General features: G+C 40.6%; 1 long non-coding RNA gene across 2 annotated transcripts in view; it reads left to right on the top strand.

Moving 5' to 3' along the window:
• The first annotated feature begins 3 nt into the window (after positions 1-3).
• The window catches only part of LOC139033430 (uncharacterized), a 124,613-nt gene continuing 110,047 nt past the window's right edge, over positions 4-14,569 (top strand). For both annotated transcript variants that reach the window (XR_011486007.1, XR_011486006.1), the window contains exons 1-2: positions 4-118; positions 2,263-2,463. This is a non-coding gene — a long non-coding RNA (uncharacterized lncRNA). The remainder of the gene's footprint in view (positions 119-2,262; positions 2,464-14,569) is intronic.

Below are 14,569 nucleotides of genomic sequence, written 5' to 3'. Positions count from 1 at the left end.
GCGCCTGCGCTTTCCTGAGTGTGCCTCTGTGACGCGTGCGGCTGTCCGGTGTATTTTGTGCAGTGAAGATAGTGTTTCATGGTGTCGTTTATTGACCGTACTAAGCTGGGCAGGGAAGGTCCGTACTTCCAAGAACCACATTCGAGCTCCGATAACTCTCGGTGCCCCAAGAGGGTGGGACGGGGCCGTGTAATAGCCGGTGATGTTGGTGAGGGGAGAGAGGGAGTGCTGCAACTCGGAAGAAAATAAAGCTCTTTCGTGGAGCTCGTGCACGCGTTTAGAGGGCTTTTTGCAATTACTTTGCCTCAAAACCATCCGGAATCCGGCCCTTCCCATCGCACTGCTACAGTCCTAGACACCTTTTCGCCCCAAACTGCAAGTGTCTTGCCGGGGCTTGCCTCGCCCATCCTCAGTGCTGCGAACCTGAGGAGTTCCTGTCTGTTCCCTGCTGAAAAGCCGGACCGGCATCTCTTCAAGATTCCGCTTCTTTCATCCGGAGTTGCCCCTCTCCTCCCCCGCAGCCACTTGGGTTCCAGTTTAGTCTTGCCGACGACTTTCTCTGCCTGGCATGCCCTTGCTCTCAAATGTCACAGCTCCTATGAAGCCTCACTCAAATTCTGTAAGAATGAATTCCCTCTTTCACCCATATACCCATTAGCACATCTCGAGTTTTCTTCATTTTACATCCCAGCCTAGTTCTCTGCCTGGTATATAACACCACTAATAAATGTGAGTTGACTGATAAGGACTCTAAAACGGTAGATTTGTTAGTTAAGAGCCATGGTGCTGAGCACTGTGTCTGGCACATAATGGATGTCCATTTTTTTTCGAATGAGAGAATAGTTGAATCATCCAGTCCGACTCATCTTTTACAGATGAGGAAAAGGGAGCCCCACGGGATTAAGTGACCTTGCTTGAGCAGCCACGGGTTTCTCATGTCGAATGCTATTCGTTATCCCAGTCACTTCGGTTCTTACAAAGGAAATTTAGAATATTGCTTTTTTTAAGCTATGGCCTTTTTGCAGAGGTACCCAAACATAGTCGCCAGAATTTTTTAATGGCCCAAAGGGAAAGTTTTCCAGGAAGTGAAGTTTAATCAATCTAAAGGAATCCTTTATTAGGGATTGTGTTCTTTTCGTGTGTGTTAAAATGTCTGTAAAACTAAGTACATAATAGGGATTTAGGGGCATTTTTTAATGCCCTTCTTTGGCAAGATAAAAATATTTATTACCTCCCCTTTCAGACACTGCTGCTGCTTGGAAATTTTCCTACTAATGTGTATGCTAAACATTTACTGTAATATTTAAAAAGTGGTCAACATAAAGCACAGAGTTGACTTTCTGTAGGTCTTTAGGCCCCCTGCCCAAATTTCTGTCAGCAACCTGACCAATCCTGTCTCAGAGGCACATTTTAATGTCCCATTTCTCCCTTAGTACACAAAACATGCCATTAGCCAAAGACAGATCTAATACTGTGTAATGAAAATTCGTCCTCTGAATCCAAATCCAGAAAATCTGCTTTTCTGTACAAAACTCATGTCCTCAAGTTTCCTGAGATAACTACCTCCAAGTTTAAAGTCATTGGCTATGTTCCTCATCTTGGTCTGTGGTTCTGAAAACGAGGACGGGAGACTTGCTGATGACATACTGGCAGTCTATGATGTTCCTAGCCAAGAAAAGGTGGGGGTTAAGGGGAGGGAGGGAAAGGAATTATGGGAAAAATAATTAGCAGTTGAAAGCAGCTATTACATAATCTTGGCTGCTTATTAATTTAGCAGAAGGAATGGCTTATTAAATTCTAATAGCAACAGCACAACTGCAAACAACCTAGCAATTAACAGTGCAGGGCCCATTATTTTGTTAATATGTTCTCTTCTTTTGGCTAGTGTATAAGAACAAAATTTATAGAAGCAGATGGTCTTTTTCAGTAGATTATAGATGGCTTATTCCCCAGTCTTAGATTAAGTGTTAATTGTGCATTCACTGTGAAAGACAAAAGGAGCACTGTTATTGTCTTTGTTGGTAATTAACTGCTTGACTTTGATTCCCACAATTTGGAAATTGTGGGCTTTGTTTGTTATATAGAGGGTTCTTCTCACCTAGTATCTTCTTCATCTGTCATGTTAATAGGGTATCTTGTTTTTAGTCCTCTGCTGTTGTTATCTGGGTGGTCCTGATTTCTTGATTGTTACTGATTGATGGTGCAAGAATTATTTTTTATGAAAAACTAAAAATAAGATTTTATACTTTTTTTCTGATACAGGAGACATTTATTACACTACCGTTTCTAATGGAAAAAGAGCATGTGGTTTCATGGTGTACAGCTGCAAGATGTTTCCCAGGTTTCAGTGGTCCTGGTAGATAAAAGAAAATTAGCAAGGTCAGAAGAGAGAAGAGATTTATCATGCAATAGAAATAACTGTATTCCAAGTGTACAGAAGGGGAAGAATTTGAAGTATTTCAGGTAACATACCTTTTATTTATGTTTTTATTGAGATATAATGGACATATCACATTATATTAATTTCAGATGTATAACATAATGATTCAATAGTTATATATATTGCAAAATGATTGCAGTTAAGTCTAGTTAACATCACTTGTTTTCTTTATAAAAAAAGTGCCTAGCTTTTATTTGTACTAAATCCAAGAGGTGAGGGTGAAATAGAGATTTCTACCTTCTAACAGAAAAATTTTGAGATTTTTATAATTTTTCAAAAATAGTTTTAATTTCCTGTTAAATATGTGGTGGCCATATGTTTTTATCTCCTCTCCCTCTCAAAATGCTGTTAAATGAAAAAAAAAAAGGAATAGTTAAAATATAGACCCACATGGACAGTAAGGGAGGGGACATTAAGGGGACATTAATATGAGGGTGTCAACAAGGGTGTCTTTAAGCGCTGACAATTTAAGTAAAAATAGTACTGTATTTATATTGAGAATATGGAGGACAGAAGGGAAGGAATGTTGAAACAATGCTAAGCCCTCATGCCGTAACAAAATAAATCCAGAAATAGAGGGTGCAACTGAAAAGATCCCATGTGCCACAGCTAAGACCTGGTGTAGCCAAATAAATAAATAAATAAAAATGAATATTAAAAAATACATAAGATTTTTTAAAAAAGAGAAGAGAATTAGCATTATTAGCATATTTCAATACCAGGAAGTAAATTCCAGAAGCAGTGATGTCTTTCCAGGGATAGAATCTTGAGGTAGGGTGTAATAAAAGTTATTATTACATTTTATTTTAGTGTAGGTTTTACTTAGGTTTTTGAAATACTGTAGTGAAGTAGATAAAAACTCTTCTGTTAATGCTAACACTGTGTTATGGATTTGTGCAGTGTTCCTTTAGCCAGTCTATATATTATTTATTATTTATTATTTATTAAATAAAAATGTCTTCTAATGGAATTCAGTGCTGGATCAGTATAGAAAATCACAAGTGTAAAAAAGATACTTAGAGTTTGTGAATTTGCATCTCCTAAGATAAAGTTGTTTTAAGGAGAAAACTGGCCTAAAATATTGAGGATTTATGAACCAAATCATGTCAAGTAGAAATAGCTGTCACTGCCGCAAAGTCCTCCACAATGAACTAAAGAGAAATGTGGAACATACGTTCTTTCTTGAAGCCTGTTTCCATAGCTTTGAAGAAAATGCAGGAAAATGACTCTCCTTTTTTTAGTATTACGTTAAAGCAAGGATTGTCAACCTGGGCAATTTTATCCCCCCCCAGTGGACACTCGGCAGTATCTGGAGATGTTTGGGTTGTCACAGCGGGACAGGGGAGCTCAGGAACAGTTGTTGATGCTGCTGTAATGCACAGAACAGCTTCTATGACAGAGAATTATCCAGCCCAAAATGTCAATAGTGCTGAGGTTGAGAAACCTGAGTTAGTCAATGAAGAGGTTAACATGCAGCAACGGAGATATCATATAGATACTTCAAGAAATGAAATAAGCACTTACCTTCATATGTTTGTTTTCTCTTGGAATAGTTGGGGGCATTCTTAATATTTGATAGGTAAAATCCATAACTGCTGAAAAGGCTGGCCACATATGTGAGGCAGTTAGTATTCTTTAACAAGTATAAGCTATCCAAATGGGATTTTTTTCAAAGTGATCCTGGAATATTAGTGGAAGTTACTTACAACCAAGATCCATGAGGTGACTCTTCCATCCATTCATTCATTAACATATATGTTTATTATGTTTGCTCTCTGCCTGGCACTATGGAAGGTAGTGTAGATACAAAGACAAGTAAGATGTTGACTCTGTCCTAAAGCTCCAAAATGATTTCTCCTGACACACAATTCCATGTCTTCTGGCAACAAACTCTGGCTGGTCAGGGGAGCAATCACCAGTCAAACATGTGAATACATTTCCTTTTAGGAAACCCCTAGAGATGCTTTGTAGAACTTTAGATTTCTGTAACTGACAGCTTTGGAAACAATCTGCCTTAATGATCTCCCAGGGCTCTTCACAGTCTTTTCATTCCGTGAGTTTGCTACAAAACTCTTAATTCACAGCCATATGAGAGATTCAATATATTTTCAACAAAGCAGTTTGAAATAATTTTCTTTTGACCTGGTCCTTAAAATGAGATGTTTCAGCAGTAATCTAACTCAATTAGACCCATGGTTCTAGGATATTCTTTAGGGGACTTGTGAAAACACAAGATGGCTGGACCTTATCCCCAAAGTTTCTGATTCAGCATGTCTGAGGTGAGACCTAAGAATTATATTTCTTTTTTTCTTGTTTTAAATTGAAGTATAGTTATTTCATAAGGTTGTGTTAGTTTCTGGTGTACAGCAAAGCAATTCAGAGAGCATGTGTATATATTTATATATATATATATATTTATAAGGATATATTCATTTTCAGATTCTTCCATTGTAGGTGTTTACCTATGTTATATGTAGTAGTTCCTATCCATTAATCCCGACCTCCTAATCCATCCTCCCCCCACTTTTCCCTTTTGATATCTGTAAGTTTGTTTTCTATATTTGTGACTCTGTTTCTGTTTTATAAATAAGTTTATGTCATTTTTTTAGATTCCACATATATGTGATGTCATACGATATTTTCTTTTTCTGTCTGACTTACTTCACTTAGTATGATAATCTCTAGGTCCATCCATATTGCTGCAGATGGCATTATTTCATTCTTTGCTGAGTAATATTCCATATTGTGTGTGTGTGATATTTACACACACACACACACACGCCACATCTTCTTTGGGCTTGCTTGGTGTCTCAGTCAGTAAAGAATCCACCTGCAGTGTAGGAGACCCAGGTTCAATCCTTGGGTTGGGAAGATCCCCTGGAGAAGAAAATGACAACCCACTCCAGTATTCTTGCCTGGAAAATCCTATGGACAGAGGAGCCTGGCTGGCTGCAGTCCATGGGGTCACAATGGTCAGACACGAACCACCACCACATCTTTATCCAATCTTCTATCAGTGGACACAGGTTACTTCCATTTCTTGGCTATTGTGAATAATGCTTCTATGAACATAGTGGTGCATGTTCTTTTCAAATTAGAGTTTTTGTCTTTTCTGGATATATGCCCAGGAGTGGGATTGCTGGATCATATGGTAACTCTATTTTTAGTTTTTTAAGGAACCTCCATACTATTCTCCATAGTGACTGTATCAATTTACATTCCTTTTAGCAGTGCAGGAGGGTTCCCTTTCCTCCACATCCTCTCCAGCATTTATTGTTTGTAGATTTTTTGATGATGGCCATTCTGACCCGGTGTGAGATGTTATCTCACTGTAGTTTTGATTTGTATTTCTATTACAATTAGCGATGTTGAACATCTTTTCATGTGTCTGTTGACCATCTGTATGTCTTCTTTGGACAAATGTCGATTTACTCTTCTGCCTGTTTTTTGTTTTTTTTTTTTAATTTTTTTTTTATTATTTTTTTTTCCCATTTATTTTTATTAGTTGGAGGCTAATTACTTTACATCATTGCAGTGGTTTTTGTCATACATTGAAATGAATTAGCCATGGATTTACATGTATTCCCCATCCCGGTCCCCCCTCCCACCTCCCTCTCCACCCGATCCCTCTGGGTCTTCCCAGTGCACCAGGCCCGAGCACTTGTCTCATGCACCCAACCTGGGCTGGTGATCTGTTTCATCCTAGATAATATACATGTTTCGATGCTGTTCTCTTGAAACATCCCACCCTCGCCTTTCTGCCTGTTTTTTGAATAGGCTTTATATATGTATATATTGAGCTGTATGAGGTGCTTGTATATTTTGGAAATTTATCTCTTGTTGGTCACATCTTTTGCAAATATTTTCTCCCATTCCATAGGTTGTCTTTTCATTTTGTTGGTGGTTTTCTTTGCTGTGCAAAAGCTTATAAATTTGATTAGGTCCCATTTGTTTATTTTTGCTTTTATTTCTTTTCTTGGGAGACTGACCTAAGAAAACATTGCTGTAGATTTATGTCAGAGAATCTTATGCCTGTATTCTCTTTTAGAAGTTTTATGGTAAGAGTTGCATTTCTAACATTCCCAGGTGGTGCTGATGCTCCTGGTCTCAGAATCACACTTGGAGAACCACTGTGTGTTAGTCGCTCAGTTGTGTCCGACTCTTTGCGACCCCATGGACTGTAGCCTGCCAGGTTCCTCTGTCCATGGAATTCTCCAGGCAAGAATACCAGAGTGGGTTGCCATTTCCACTACCCTATAGAAAAAAAAGCTATGATAGCTAGTAGAAAAGTTCTCAAAGCCAGTGATTGTGATATAACTTTCCCAGACAAATGATCTAAAGGAAACTTGAGATCTGAATGTTTTTTATTGTTGATCTCATTAAGTCTTATAACATTTGGGAAAGTAATATTCCCAGTTATATGAACCGGAACTCAATCTATATACACAACCCACAGTTGCCTATGACCATGGTGTGCCTTATAGAAACTAATGTACTGTAATAGTCCAAGTTAGAAATTAGGGCACTTAGAGAAACTTGAAGGTTGTACCATAAAAATCAGATTCTTACTCGATGAATATCACTACTGATATAAATCTTTTTCCAACTACTTCCTCCAAGTGGGGAATACCTCTAAATACTTTGTCAGCGATTACAGACATGAGGTGGAAGGGAGAGTTGAGAGGGATCAGCTAGACAGAATCTGTATCCCTGGATAAGGCAGAAACCACTAAGTAGTATTTTAATCAAAATCTGCCCTTTCTCTTCTTTGGGACCTGGCTACCCTGTTCCTCTGCCTCCCCTGCAGTTAGATAGGCCCATGGGGCTGAGATCAGGCTATGAAATGTGGATGGAAGAGCTGTCAGGCTGGGCCCAGAAAACCTACAAGAAGGTCTCTTCCCTCCTTCCTGCCTCAGTCCTGCTTTTGCCCCCTGGATGTGGACACCCAGGGTGACCTTGGAAATCAGGCTTTGAGGATGGCTGAGTTGCTGTCAGCCTGAGTTCTTGAATGACTGCATGGAGCAGACACAGACTACTACCACAATCATCATTCCTTCCACCAATTGTACTTTAAGTGAATGAGAAATAACTTTACATCAAGCCAGTGATTTTTTTCCAGTTTCATCTGTTACAACTATTAGTATTACTAGCCATCCTTGCAAACTGTGACATACTTTATTACAAAGAGAAGGAGCCATAACAGTGGGAAGAGTGGTGCATTTTCAAGTGGCTAACTTTTTGTCTCAATTCTGAACCTACTTTTTGTGCTCCTACATGTGTCTCCCTTTGATTGAAATATAAAGAGAAATCTTACAAAATCTTACTTCAGAATTTAAAACTACTCATCTATCAAAGGGGCGGAAAAGACTGGTTTGAGATTTTTCATTAACTTTACATTCCTCTGGCAAAAGATAGCATTTGTACCAGGCAGTAGATGATGCGAAATTTGAAAAGTCACACGACTGAAAGAGCCAAGAAAATGGCATGGGGGAGCATATTCTGGTGAACTATCCCTAATTGTCAAAAGTGGATGATGTCAGTTTCTTAGAACCAAGACACCAAAGCTGACAGTTTATTTATGATCAGATTATATCCTTGTCTTCTAAATACTATAGGACAAAGTCAAACATTATCCTGAAACACTATTTAGAATACACGGACATTTCAACTGAATGGTTTGAAAACCTTTTAGAAATAATACATACATCTTAAATGTAACAAATAAGTGAAATAGTGGATTTTTAAAGGTTGCTTCACTTAAAAACTTCATTTTACAAATAAGGAAATTTAGCCCCCAAAAAGTAAACAAATTGCTCAAGATCATGAGGAGCTCAGAGCCCTGTGTTCTGTCTCCAGCCAGTGGTTTCTCACCATAGTCCATTGTCTCCTGTCCATAAATTACTAACCCGTTATCTTTAGACAAAAATAAACAGATAAACTGGAAAACCACAAACCCACAGCCCCTCAAAATACAAACTCTTCTTTATCTTGCCTTTCTGCCTGATACTAAAGTATTTCTGTCAGCACTAGTGAACTGAAACCTTTGCGATCTCCAGGACTGGGATAGTATTTTACTAATCTTTCTATCACAGAACCTATTCCAATACTTTGCATAGAGTTCAGTTCAGTTCAGTTGCTCAGTTGTGTCCAACTTTTTGCGACCCCATGGACTGCAGCATGCCAGGCTTCCCTGTCCATCACCAACTCCCAGAGCTTACTCAAACTCATGTCCATCAAGTCGGTGATGCCATCCAACCATCTCATCCTCTGTTGTCCCCTTCTCCTCCTGCCTTCAGTCTTTCCCAGCATCAGGGTCTTTTCCAAGGAGTCAGTTCTTCGCATCAGGTGGCCAAAGTATTGGAGTTTCAGCTTCAGCATCAGTCCTTCCAATGAACACCCAGGACTGATCTCCTTTAGGATTGATTAGTCTGATCTCCTTGCTGTCCAAGGGACTCTCTAGAGTCTTCTCCAACACCACAGTTCAAAAGCATCAATTTTTGGGCGTTTAGCTTTCTTTATAGTCCGATTCTCACATCCATACGTGACTACTGGAAAAACCATAGCTTTGACTATATGGACCTTTGTTGGTAAAGTAATGTCTCTGCTTTTTAATATGCTGTCTAGGTTGGTCATAGCTTTTCTTCCAAGGAGCAAGCGTCTTTTAATTTCATGGCTGTAGTCACCATCTGCAGTGATTTTGGAGCCCAAGAAAATAGTCTGTCACTGTTTCCATTGTTTCCCCATCTATTTGCCATGAAGTGATGGAACCAGATGCCATGATCTTAATGCTGAGTTTTAAGCCAGCTTTTTCACTCTCCTCTTTCACTTTCATCAAAAGACTCTTTAGTTCCTCTTTGCTTTCTGCCATAAGGGTGGTGTCATCTGCATATCTGAGGTTAGAAATATCACTCCCGGCAATCTTGATTCCAACTTGTGCTTCGTCCAGCCTGGCATTTCACATAACGTATTCTGCATATAAGTTAAATAAGCAGGGTGACAATATACAGCCTTGACGCACTCCTTTCCCGATTTGGAACCAGTCCATTGTTCCATGTCCGGTTCTAACTGTTGCTTCTTGACCTGCATACAGATTTCTCAGGAGGCAGGTAAGGTGGTCTGGTATTCCCATCTCTTGAAGAATTTTCCATAGTTTGTTGTGATCCACACAGTCAAAGGCTTTGGTGTAGTCAATAAAGCAGAAGTAGATGTTTTTCTGGAACTCTCTTGCTTTTTTTATGATCCAGTGGATGTTGGCAATTTGATCTCTGGTTCCTCTGCCTTTTCTAAATCCAGCTTGAACATCTGGAAGTTCGTGGTTCACATACTGTTGAAGCCTCGCTTGGAGAATTTTGAGCATTACTTTGCTAGCGTGTGAGATGAGTGCAATTGTGCAGTAATTTGAACATTCTTTGGCATTGCCTTTCTTTGGGATTGGAAAAAAACTGACCTTTTCCAGTCCTGTGGCCACAGCTGAGTTTTCCAAATTTGCTGGCATATTGAGTGCAGCGTTTTAACAGCATCATCTTTTAGGACTTGAAATAGCTCAGCTGGAATTCCATCACCTCCACTAGCTTTGTTCGTAGTGATGCTTCCTAAGGCCCACTTGACTTCACATTCCAGGATGTCTGGCTGTAGGTGAGTGATCACACCATCATGGTTATCTGGATCATTAAGATCTTTTTTGTATAGTTCTTCTGTGTATTCTTGCCACCTCTTCTTAATATCTTCTGCTTCTCTTAGGTCCATACTGTTTCTGTCCTTTATTGTGCCCATCTTTTCATGAAATGTTCCCTTGGTAGCTCTAAATTTCTTGAAGATATCTCTAGTCTTTCCCATTGTATTGTTTTCCTCTATTTCTTTGCATTGATCACTGAGGAAGGCTTTCTTATCTCTTCTTGCTATTCTTTGGAACTCTGCATTCAAATGGGTATATCTTTCCTTTTCTACTTCCCGTTTTGCTTCTCTTCTTTTCTCAGCTATTTGTAAAGCCTCTTCAGACAATGATTCTGCCTTTTTGCATTTCTTTTTCTTGAGGATGGTCTTGATCCCTGCATCCTGTACAATGTCATGAACCTCCATCCATAGTTCTTCAGGCACTCTGTCTATCAGATCTAATCCCTTGAGTCTATTTGTCACTTCTACTGTATAATTGTAAGGGATTTGATTTAGGTCATACCTGAATGGTCTAGTGGTTTTCCCTACTTCAATTTAAATCTGAATTTGGCAATAAGGATTTCATGATCTGAGCTACAGTCAGCTCCCGGTCTTGTTTTTGCTGACTGTGTAGAGCTTCTCCATCTTTGGCTGCAAAGAATATAATCAATCTGATTTCAGTATTGACCATCTGGTGATGTCCATGTATAGAGTTGTCTCTCTTGTGTTGTTGGAAGAGGGTGTTTGCTGTGACCAGTGTGTTCTCTTGGCAAAAACTCTGTTAGCCTTTGTCCTGCTTCATTTTGTACTCCAAGGCCAAATTTGCCTGTTACTCCAGGTATCTCTTGACTTCCTACTTTTGCATTCCATTCCTCTGTGATGAAAAGACATCGTTTTTTGGTGTTAGTTCTAGAAGGTCTTGTAGGTCATCATAGAACCATTCAACTTCAGCTTCTTTGGCATTAGTGGTTGGGGCATAGACTTGGATTACTGTGATATTGAATGGCTTGCCTTGGAAACAAACAGAGATCATTCTGTCATTTTTGAGACTGTACCCAAGTACTGCATTTCAGATTCTTTTGTTGACTATGAGGGCTACTCCATTTCTTCTAAGGGATTCTTAACCACAGTAGTAGATATAATGGTCATCTGAATTAAATTTGCCCATTCTAGTCCATTTTAGTTCACTGATTCCTAAAATGTTGATGTTCACTCTTGCCATCTCCTGTTTGACCACTTCCAATTTACCTTGATTCATGGACCTAACATTCCAGGTTCCTATGCAGTATTGTTCTTTACAGCATCAGACTTTACTTCCATCACCAGTCACATCCACAACTGGGTGTTGTTTTCACTTTGGCTCTGTCTCTTCATTCTTTCTGGAGTTATTTCTCCACTCTTCTCCAGTAGCATATTGGGCACCTACCAACCTGGGGAGTTCATCTTTCAGTGTCCTATCTTTTTGCCTTTTCATACTGTTCATGGGGTTCCTAAGGCAAGAATACTGAAGTGGTTTGCCATTCCCTTCTCCAGTGGACCACGTTTTGTCAGAACTCTCCATGACCCATCCATCTTGGGTGGCCCTACATGGCATGGCTCATAGTTTCATTGAGTTAGACAAGGCTGTGGTCCATGTGATCAGTTTGGTTAGTTTTCCTGTGATTGTGGTTTTCATTCTGTCTGCCCTCTGATGGATAAGGATAAGAGGCTTATGGAAGCTTCCTGATGGGAGAGACTGATGGGGGGGGGGGTGGAGAACTGGGTTTTGTTCTGATGGGCAGGGCCATGCTCAGTAAATCTTTAATCCAATTTTCTATTGATGGGCAGGGCTGTGTTCCCTCCCTGTTGTTTGGCCTGAGGCCAAACTGTCAACCCACACCTCCACTGGAGACTCCTGGACACTCACAGGCAAGTCTGGCTCAGTCTCCCACTGGCCTCCAAAGTCAAATTCCCTGGGGGTTCTCAGTCCCTTTGCTGGATCCCCAGGTTGGGAAATCTGTTGTGGGTCCTAGAACTTTCTTAACAGTACAAGAATTTCTTTGGTATAATTGTTCTGCAGTTTGTGAGTCATCTGCTTGGCAGCTCTATGGTGGGGCTAATGGTGACCTCCTCCAAGACTTCCTCCTCACATGCACGGTGATCCAGGTCTGCTGCAGCCAGAGTCCCTGTCCCTGCAGCAGGTCACTGCTGACCTGTGCCTCTGCAGGAGACACTCAAACACTCAAAGGCAGGTCTGGCTCAGTCTCTGTGGGGCCTCTGGGTCCTGGTGTGCACAAGGTTTTGTTTGAGCCCTCTGAGCATCTCTGGAGGGTTGGGGTTTGATTCTCAACTTGATTTCGCCCTTCTACCATCTTGTTGGGGCTTCTCCTTTGCCCTTGGACATGGATATCTTTTTTTGGTGGGATCCAACATTCTCCTGTTGATGGTTGTTCAGCAGCGAGTTGCAATTTTGGAATTCTCTCAGGAGAAGATGAGCGCATGTCCTTCTACTCTGCCATCTTGTTAAGTCCATAGAGTAGATGCTCAGAAAACATTACTTTGAATTGGATGCTAAAAGAAAAATAAGCCCATATCTCTCAAATAAACTCCTTGAGTGTTACCAGTTTTTAATGCTCCTCTCCCCCTACCATAGCATACAGAGTAATCTCCTTTCCATCCCCACTAATATTGCTCTAGGTTAGATCAACAGACTGGATTTTCTCTCTCAGCTCATTTCCTCCATCTAATCCCATTACTATAATTTCTTCTGCATGTGGTCATCTGAGTATTTTTTTTCCCTGAAACTTAAATCCAATGAAGATTAGACCTTCTGCTTAAAATGATTCAATTTGTTTATTACTTTAATATTTATGCCTAAGTCTGGGCCAGATACTCATTGGGTACTAGGGGTAAAATAGAGAACAACATAGACATGAAACCTTCCACCAGGTGCATATGCTATAAGGGCAGGAGGGCACAGTATACAACTGCCAATCCCAATGCAGTAAAGTAAGTTTCAAAAGGGAGAAGGCCAGGCTGCTGTGGGAACATACAGGAGAGGGCCTAACCCAGACAGTGACAGTGATAAGTGGTGGGGTCAGTTCAGTCACTCAGTCATGTCTGACTCTTTGTGACCCTAGGGACTGCAGCATTCAAGGCTTCCCTGTCCATTACCATCTTGGAGTGCTTGCTCAAACTCATGTCCATCCAGTCAGTGATGCCATCCAGCCATCTCATCCTCTGTCATCCCCTTCTCTTCCTGCCTTCAATCTTTCCCAGCATCAGGGTCTTTTCCAGTGAGTCAGTTCTTCGAATCAGGTGGCCAAAGTATTGGAGTTTCAGCTTCAGTATCAGTCCTTCCAATGAATATTCAGGACTGATCTCCTTTAGGATGGACTGGTTGGATCTCCTTGCAGTCCAAGGGACTCTCAAGAGTCTTCTCCAACACCACAGTTCAAAAGCATCAATTCTTCGGTGCTCAGCTTTCTTTATAGTCCAACTCTCACATCCACACATGACTACTGGAAAAACCATAGCTTTGACTCTATGGACCTTTGTTGGCAAAGTAATGTCTCTGCTTTTTAATATGCTGTCTAGGTTGGTCATAGCTTTTCTTCCAAGGAGCAAGCATTTTTAATTTCATGGCTGCAGTCACCATCTGAGCCATCAGAGGGTCGGGTCCTCTGGGCGGGGTACCCATGCTGCAACATCTCAGAAGCCAGCCTTCATGGTGATACAGGAGGCGTGGGGTAAGCATGTGAGCCTGGGAGGACAGGGGCTCCTCCTGGGCCTGTATAGCGTTGCCGGCAGGGTGCCGGTATGGTGGGTAGACCTCTCCAGGCCCCCAGTTCCCGGATGGAGAGTGGGGAGCCCCCGTCTGTATTACAGAGTTCTAAGAATTTCCAAGGGGTGTATATTTTAAAAGGACCCCCCATCCCCTTCCCATCCATCCTGCCAAAAGGGCCACAACAGAACTGAGGAGGTCAGAGAAGGATTTTTGTAGGATATAGCTGTTATGCCAAAATTAGGAAAGAAAAGAGTTAGTCAAGAGAAGACAGGCAAGAGTGTTCCAAGAATGGTATATACAAAGATGAGATGAGTGTATGACTGTCTCACTGACCTAAATAGAAGATCAGTGTGGTCAGGGAGTACCTAGGTAAATATGAATCTGCAGAGAATAAGAAGACCAGATTATACAGGATGTTTCAACAGGATTAAAGCCTTTGGGCTTTATATAAAGATATTGGGGACATTGAAAGATTTTAAGCAAGGGCAGTGCCATTACTGGATTTGAGTTTTAGAGTTTCAGAAAAATCACTCAGGGTGAAATGCAGTTAATTGTAGGATACACTTTAGTCTGAGTTTAGTTGCAGATAAAATAAACCATTGTAACTAAAACAAACAGAAGCAGTCTGAAAATCATTAGACGAGCCAAATCTAGGCTGGGTTTCTGGGAAAACTTTCCAGAAAAATACTGCAGAACTTGACTACCAGGGA

Source organism: Odocoileus virginianus, unplaced genomic scaffold (genome assembly GCF_023699985.2).
Source record: "Odocoileus virginianus isolate 20LAN1187 ecotype Illinois unplaced genomic scaffold, Ovbor_1.2 Unplaced_Scaffold_6, whole genome shotgun sequence".
Taxonomy (NCBI): domain Eukaryota; kingdom Metazoa; phylum Chordata; class Mammalia; order Artiodactyla; family Cervidae; genus Odocoileus; species Odocoileus virginianus.
The sequence above is the reverse complement of the archived record's forward strand: the minus strand, read 5'-3'. Positions and strand labels throughout refer to the sequence as shown.